Genomic DNA, 9,295 nt, shown 5'->3' with positions numbered 1-9,295 from the left:
GGCTCGGCTCAGTGCTAAATATAAGTCACCGATTTGATAATGAGTTTGTTTCTAATGCAAAATTTGGCTGCAAACTTAAATTATACCATGAGCAACCTGCAGAAACCATGGCACCTATAAAACTGGAGTTTGAAACCCCTACTTTAAATCACTGTGGGACTGGTTTTGGAACAAACAGACATTTTGTCTGGAAAGCAGAGAGGCAGTTGATTTGAACCGGTAGCCACACTGAGCTCAGAAGATTTGGGGATATGGAGAAGGAGTGCAATACGGCAGTAACCGGATACATGTAATTTCAGCTACTCCACTGGTCGGCCTCCAGGACAGTGCCAGATGTCGGGAATGAGTAGTAATGAGCGGTGATTGAGTGCTGGGAGGCGTATCTGCAGACGGGGAAAAACGCACTGTTCCAGGGCGAGTATTTTCCTATCCTAAATTATGCATGATCTCATAATGTAACAAAAAAAAGGATTCCATTCTATGGAGGATTGTATTACTTTACATAAATCTGGTTGTTGAGGGTTTTGGTGGGCTTTTTTGCTCAAGGGCCAAGTGGGCTTAGTCTGAATTGGAGCAGGAACACAAACATGCATGCCGCACAGCTTCAGTGAGTACGTGAAGCGCCATATTCTTCTCTTCATTGTTTTCCTTGTCATGATGGGTATGAGTTCTCCAAAAATAAATAATTTCACATAATTTCTCGGTTTCATGACATGGCGGCACAATGCAATGAATAGCGCTGTTGTCTCGCAGTAAAAAGGTACATGGTTCTGATCCCAGCCAGGGCCTTTCAGTGTGGAGTTTGCATGTTCTACCCGTGTCTGCGTGGGTTTCCTTTGGGTAATCCAGTCAATTCCCACAGTCCAAAGACGTGCAGGGGTAGGGTAATTGGAGAATATAAATTGCTCGTAGGTATGAGGGTGAATGGTGTGTGTACCCTGCGATGGATTGGTGACCAGGGTGCATTTCTGCCCCTTGTAAGCTGGTTTGATAATGGATGGATGGATGTCATGTTTTTTTATTTTCTTTGCTTGTGATAATAAATGTGTGCGCATACTCGGTTTTTTGTTCACTGAGAAATTACCTCAATCTTCACAACAATCTCCTAATTCTTCACCTCTTATCAAATTCAGGTAAAAATTCCTCCAAGTGAACATTGTGTACACATACACACACACACACACATTCACACAGAATTCACACAGAACTCTATCACTGGGCTCATTCTAATCCCTTATCTTTCTTTTTTTCCTTTTCTCCTTTGCCTGCCCTGAGCTCCACCCATTGGGAGAGGCTAGGAAAAAAGAAAAAATAAAGACAGGAAAATTGAGAATGCTAATGAGTTAAATGGAATGCTCTTGCTCCTTCAAATATCAGTTCAAATCCACGTCAGTTACAGATGGCAGATACGTGGCAGATGGGGAAAGGTGGATCCACAGGTCAATCTTTTATACATCAGACTTAAAAAAAAATAAAAAATACTTGCACAAAGTATGCGCTGATGTTTTCTTTCTTAAAGGAATTGGGAGTTCCTCACTTCAACGTCTAGCTTCTCAAAGGAATATCTAAGGGGATGTCCTTAAATATGGCAGACCTCGATCGAATTCTGGGTCAGGAGCAAGTAAAAGATAAAAGGAGAAAAATAGGCGTCTGGAATGAGCCCCACGTCTCTCTCACACATAAACAGATTACTTGAGATTTAAGTATGAGTTGTGTATTAGATGAGTCATAGGACATCTGCTCCAACATGTCTGAACACCTCAGAGTCAAAGGCCTTTCTGCTCACCCATGCCCAACAGCTCTTTCAGGGTGAAAATGGAGACGGCTACATTTTTTGGTATTGTTACAAAAATGCTTTTGTTGCTTCTTGATATCACATGTCAATGTACAGAATGCCTTCAAGCGAGTTTCCCAGCTGCAGAATCAATGGCATTCAGGCTGCACTGTTGTTTAAAATACGGTAGCTGTAGTGAGACCTCTGGTGTTGGGCTTTTTAAGTACATGATGCCTGAGAGCTTATCAGCACCTCTGCTGGAGACACGTTGTCAATGCCGGTCTTTTGTTACAGTTGAGGTCTTGATTAGAATTGACTGAGTTTGAAATTGTACACTGATCTGGATTCATCATTACAGACCATTACAGGTTTGCTTCTAATTTGCTTGTTGCAGGTTGTGACACACATGCATTTCCTCTAATGGAAGGGTACTGCAAAGAGATCAAGCGCCAACCTGTGCAAACTGCCACAACAGATACTTTGTGCGTGATCATTATGATCCCTGAGAACACAACTTCTGATTTTGGTATTTCAGATGAGATATGTTGCAATGTCTGTTTAGCAGTGCAGTGATTCTGGACTGAAGACGGTCAATAAATATCAACAGACCCATCACCCGCGGAAAGGTGTCAAAATGGTACTTACAAGGTAGGGATCATACAATGGGTGAACCTTGGTCCTTTTCGACTATAAGGTTTTAAACAACTACTGCCACCACCACAACAGTCATACTCTGTGTTATGTCTCTATCCAAACCCTCATCCCCCACCCTCACTGTCTAATACAGTCTCAGACTGGAGTTTATCTATCTCCTGTCCACCATTCTCCCCCCATCAGCTCCTCCATCCTTTCTCTCTGAACTATACCAAATACACGCACACACACACACACACACACACATACACAGAGTATACGATGCCGTTCTTGTATTCAAATGTTAAAAAGAGCTTTACTGGCACAATAAGCACAATGTATTCCTTTATCAAGACAGATCATAATATATCAAAATGACAATCCCAAAGCAAGGAGAAAATTACAAAAAGTGTATTTGTAACTACAACCCATTTGATTGATTGTCTATTTTCAGTTGCTATTGGATCGCACACTCTCCTGTATACATGGAGTCGGTGTCGCTCTGTACCCCTGGAGGCCTGACAAACCACTTTACTCAGTCAGTCACTCAATAAAATTTTTCTGAAATGTTTCTGGGTTGTCTTTATTTCAAGTTTTCATCTTTGGAGAAAGTGCATCAGTTATTGTGCATGCGTAAGTGGGTATGTACAGTGCAGTCTGTAACTATTTGGACAGTGACACATTTTTATGATTTGGCTCTGTACTCCAGCACTAAATATGAGGAAATAAATATGAGGTTAAAGTACAGACTGTCCCCTTTCTTTTCAGGTTATTTACATGCATATCGGGTCATCCGTGTAGGAACTGCATCCACTGTTGTACAGTCCCCCCTGCTTCTGAATCAATTGTTCCCTCATTGCAGGTACAAGAAAGCTTTCAATATTTTGTCTTAAAAGCGAACGTGTGGCTGCCATACTGTCTGCACTTTAACCTCATTGTTCAAAGTTCAAATCAAGACATTTTACCAGTCCTAATACTGGACATACTGCATTGTATGTTTGTGCATGTGTTGTGTGGGCATGTGTTTGTGTTTGTGTGTGTGTGTACATGTGTGTGTGTGTGTGTGTGTGCGTGTGAAAGTCTGAGTGTGTACGTGTCTGTGTGTGTGTGTGTGAGTGTGAAAGTCTGAGTGTGTACATGTGTTTGTGTGTGTGTATGTGAGTGTGTTTGTGTGTGTGCGTGATTGTGTGTGTGTGTGTGTCTGAGTGTGTGTGTGTGTGTGTGAAAGTCTGAGTGTGTACATGTGTGTGTCTAAGGAAGAGAGAGAGACAGAGAAGGGCGTGACTAGCGCCTGAGGCTCCTCTCAGCCAGTGAGCCTACACTGCTGATCAGCAGGGTGTTGACTGCGAGGCAGGGGGGCAGCAGGTAAAGCGCTGCAGCACACAGCAGCCCGGCCAGCAGGTTCAGCCCCAGAGTCCTGCAGGAGGAGCGTGTGTGTGTTCGGGGCCCAGCTGGCCCACAGGGCGTGCACAAGAGTTGTGCCCTGAGCACAGAGCTCTGCTGCCAGGGGTCAGAGTGCATCTGCCTGTTTACTCTTCCATAACGTATCGCGTTTGGACTTTGTCCCCGGTCCAATTCCATGGACGGGCAGGGGGAGTGACAGACGGCGGCGGGGTTAGGTGTGTCCTGTGGAACGCAGGGCTGCGCGTCTGCGATATCCGCGCGCGACGCTTCCTTCTCGACTGTCGCCCACGGTGACCGAGGGAGGGCCCATCCCCTCCTGAGCATGCTCAGACTCACGGGCAGGGTGAGGAAGAGCAGGACGGCAGGCAGCGTGAGCCAAGGGTCGCTGCCCGCTGACCGGGCGATGGTGGCCAGGTCAGGGAGGCACGAGGAGAGGGAGCCGGTCCTCAGGACACAAGCCTCCACCTCCAGCTGTGCAGACATGTAGCACCGCCCGCCCCACAGGCCACAGAGAGCCCAGGCCAGCAGGCAGCAGAGGAACCCTGGGACGGGCAAGAACCGCCACACCACCTCTGCTCTCTCCCCCGTGACTGTGTCCCCTTTCGCAGTGGACCACCCTCCCCCTGTCTCCACCCGTTCACCCTCTCTCCGGCCCTCTCTTCCTCCGCCGTGAGGCCCCCCTCTGTCCGCCCAACTCTGGCCGGCCGGGACCAGCAGCAGCTTGCAAGCCGTCTCCATGGCGATGAGCGGAACGGTCAGCAGCAGCACCGCCCCGTAAGTGTGGCCGAGAAACAGCAGGAAGCGCAGGGTGATGACATCACTGGGCACGGGAAACGGGGGCAACCAGTGCTCGGCCAACCAGAGCAGAGCCAGGAAAGCTGAAACGGGACAGGGAAGTGAATTACACGCTGTCTCCAGTGAGGCCATCATGGGGGATCACTGCCCCAAACAAGCAATTCAGCATCCTAAGCCCATGCAGAGAATACAGCCAGTTGGTGGAACAACAGAACCATCTGTTTATTGCGATATGGTGGTTGGCAGGACATAAAATGTTCAAGGATCCCTCAGTACCGTGCCAAGTGTCATGTCACAGGAAAGAAGCAAAGTTACAGCTTCACTAATTTCAGGTTTCTCGTCTATTTTCTGTTTGGTTTGCACCTTTGAGTCACTTCAGGCTGCTCATGCCTGAAGCATTTTTAGCCCAAACAAAACTAACGCATCCGTGTTCCGCCCCTGCCAGGACGAGTCTCTGGTGTAAGGCAGACAGACAGACGGGGACAGGGCAGACACACGATGGCACCTCGGGCAGTGTGGCGCTCACCTGTGACAGTCAGGTCAGTGAAGATGAGCAGGCAACCGCTGCAGAAGCACACAGAGTTGAGTGACGCTCCAACACTGGGCAGAGAGAGGAGGTCGCAGGTGGACTTACACACTCCCAATGTCACTGTGCCAGCAAGCACGCCCTCCATCACTGCAGCAGCAGGAAAAGGGAGACTAATTTGTTAGCCTGTCTTTTTTTGGGCTTTTTACGGACATTGGAAATCCAAGACCTGTAGTTCTAGAGTCTGTCCAGACCAAGACCAAGTGGAAGAGCGGGTGGGTGGGTGATTCATGTTCTCTGCTCTAGAACTAACCTCTCCCTGTTTTTTAGAGCCATTAAGCTCGTCTTCTGCTGTGTTTTGGTGGTGACATCACTGTGTGGGTGATGATATCATGGAGTAGGTAGTGATGTCATTGAGTAGGCAGCTGCCCTTAAAGCTACCCTTCAGTCACTCCAGTGAGAAAACTGAGTCTTTCTCCAAGCCAAGCAGTGACCTTGATCTTTACTTTGTCCCTGCTCTTCCTCATCTCCAATGATCAGTGTGAATTTGTCAGTAAAATATGGCAAACCACTAGATGTTAAATTGTCTATTGCAGGCATTGGGCTTGTGTCTTCTCTCACAGTATACAGCTGTTTTACAAATGCACTTTTCCAAAACTATATAAAACATCCCTTCACACTGGTCTGATGTTATCAGATTGTTTTCATAACTAAAATGATTACTCACTAAATAATACTTGTAGGAATCCCTATTAAGCACAGACAGAAGAAAGCACTTCAATTTTTTAATGGAGCATTTATGCCACAATACACAATACATTTTTGTTGATGGCAATAACGGTTTGAATTTTTGCCAACAATGATTATATAATAACACATTTTAAGGGAGTGCATCACTGCGATGTTGTGTGCCGTAACTTAGACCAATTCTCTGTCCTTTCATATGAGTCCGATCTGATTCCTACATATAGACATTGTCATTGCCATTGTGCCATATAGTAGGGTATCTTTGCTTTATAACCGTGCATAATTTCAGCCTGTAATCTGCGCAGTTTACTGGGAGCATAATGCTCTGTGATTTCCCTCCTCACACACCATCTACAGTACCTGTGTTCACTCTACCCGAGGGGCAGACACTGTAACCCAATCCCTCTCTTGTGTCTGCCCTTCCAGGAAACGGATAATCTGCCTCTGTTGCCTCTGGCCGCCCATGAAGTTCCTTTCACTGAGTTATATGGGGGGCAATAATTGAGGAGCTGGCTGTAAATGACTGCACACATCACTATTATTTTGATGAATAATCAGAAGAATGAGGGCAAAGTCACTTAGTAACTGACGTGTAAGGAAGGAATGAAGGATATATTTCGTAAATGTAGCAGTGATTACAGAACACAAAACATTACACACAAATGGATGAGAATATCTACAAATAGCCTACTTTGAAGACAGAAATGTGATATTATCATACATTTATTTTTTATTTTTTATTTGCACAATTGTATGCTGTTTGCATAGTGGAATTGTCCAAACATGTAATTTATAACTGGGTGTCAGGTGTGAGCTATAACCTATTTTTCTACAGTCTATGAATATAACTGATAAGTCAACTGATACTGAAGTGCTTCCTTGTTTCCTCGCCTCTCTTTCCTCAATCCTTTGTTTCTTTCTAATGTGTTTAGAAGGAATTGAGAAAAATGAATTAAGCGAAAACCATTTACAAACTATTTGAATGCAGCCAAGACTGTTCTGAAGTTTCCATACTACCCAGCATGCCTGGTGCTCTATGTTAATGAAGCAGAAATGGATGGCTATATTCCCCGTCTGATCTCAGTTGAATCCAGTACCATAAAGGCAGCAAATAGTCATGTTTATAGTACATGTTTAAGTACATTTTAAGTAAGCTTACATGCATGTAATGAACTACATTTTACATTTTAGTCATTTGGCAGACGCTTTAATCCAAAGCGATTTACAAGTGCATAGGTTCTTCCACAGGTGAAAAAAAGCATCAAATCCATAACTAGTAAAATACACACGAAGAGCTGTTCTAAACAAAAAGACAGTCAATGTAAGTGCTTTTTTTTTTTTTTACTACCAATGCTTAAGCATTGTAACCATTCTGGAAGGGTAGATCTCTGTGTAGCCAATCATTTCTGAAACACGTCTGCTACCAACTCTCTAGCATACCGGCCCATATTGTATAGCACCATAGCTGAAATAAACACAGACTACAAAGGTGGCAGATTTACTGCAAAACACAGGCTAATGAGCCAAGAATTCTATCACAGGCAGGCCACTGCATGTTAAACCTGATCAAGCACACTCATGTGCACAATGCAGAATCCCACTCCGAAGCAAATTATCAGATGTATGAAAATCAGAATGTAATTAAAAACATGATCAAATCACACAAGCATGACACAGTTATGAAACTTAGCCACACAGAAAGAACCAGAGATACAGATAGACAGATACGTAGACACAGACAGTTTTCTCTACCTGCACTTTGTGTACTGTGATGCATTTCTGGCCGCTCCTGGCCACAGCAGGAGAATTAAAGCTTAGCTCCTGCTAAGCAGGCAGACGAGTGACAGGGCCTGAAGCAGGTAAGCGGCAGGGAGGAGACACGCCGAGCTAAGCAGAAGAAGTCTGTGAGAGATCTCACTGTACCTGTCCACACAGGACGCTCTGCTTCACACCTTTCTTCTTGTGTGTCCGCCCCCTGTGGGCGGGGCTGAGAGCGCTCTTATTGCATGGGGCGGGGGGCTCCCTGTGTGTGTCTGTCAATATTTATTCAGACCACTGAGAGCAATGTGGGGGTGTGCTTCTCTTATGGAGAGATTTATAAAATTGCATACATATGTATATGAAGAGCAAACATTTTTATAAAAAGTATTTTTCAATAACCCAGTCTCAAAGGTAAAATTGCAGTGCAGAATCTGCATTTGTGGAACTAATGACATGCATGCATTCAGTGACATGAGTTTGTAAGTTTCCTTTTTTTGAGACTGAAATTCGTACAAATCAGAAGACACGAGTAGACACAGGTCGAGAGATGTATAAAACACATTTGTGACATGTATCTTATTTGTGGATCATGTTACACTCATTTGTGAATAACATTGAGACAAATCTCTCTACATATTTTCTGGTGTGCCCCCTATTCACGTGACTCTTTGTTTAAATCAGGGGTGCACAACAACAGCCAACTTCTGCTCTTCATTATTTCATGATATTTAATCATATCTTGACCTGCCGTAGCACCAGATACAGCATCGGACTGCAGGTGTATCCTAAGAATGTTACTGTGCTCATTTACAGGAATGAACCAGCATATATAGGGCTGTCAAAAAAAAAATAAAACTAAGGTAATTGGTTGGGGGCTGCACTCCAGGACCGAAGATGTGCAGCCCTGGTTTGAAAGGAAATATTTAGTTTCTTGACAAACACTTCCATCTGCTGTTCAAATATGCGTATTACAGCATTTTGCAACTCTCCTGGCTTGAGGCTGGCGACTGGAGACAGCGTTCGGGACGATTAACTCATTTAAGCGTGTTCAAAATTAATTAGGTTATAGAAGCGAGACCAGAAGTATCCCCGGTACTATCGACATCCACATGTCCTGCACCCCCTCTGCAAAGATATCACCCAAACCTGGAGACCCGCAGGTCACACTGAGAACGTTTCAAAAAGTCTCTCATTTAAATACAGTCCATTTACCAACACCCTCAATTTAGACTATGTCAAGATTAACTTATTATTTTTAAATAAGGGGGGACCTGAAGAATATGAATGTTTAGCGACTCCCTGAACAGTAGGCTAGAAGAAGAAAGAGAGACACTTGCGTGATATTACATTGCTGTTCCAGCCATAGACATCTGAACAGTCGCCTACCCTTTCTGTGGATAATGACCAAAACACCAGAAAAAAAACCTCTGCCAGATAAACACAACAAATCGTCCAGGAGACACTGAAAAAGACAGGTCGCCTAGTCCTAAATTTAAGGACAAAATAGGTGTCTTGCTATTTGGCATTTCGCAAGAAAACAAAACAAGATAACAAACATCTACAATGGCTTCACTATATGGCGCTACTAGCCTGAAATAAAATGCATAAATGCAAAAAATACCCTTTTGTTTCTCGTCATCGCACAGTAACAGCAC

This window comes from Conger conger, chromosome 14 (assembly GCF_963514075.1).
Source record: "Conger conger chromosome 14, fConCon1.1, whole genome shotgun sequence".
NCBI lineage: Eukaryota > Metazoa > Chordata > Actinopteri > Anguilliformes > Congridae > Conger > Conger conger.
The sequence above is the reverse complement of the archived record's forward strand: the minus strand, read 5'-3'. Positions refer to the sequence as shown.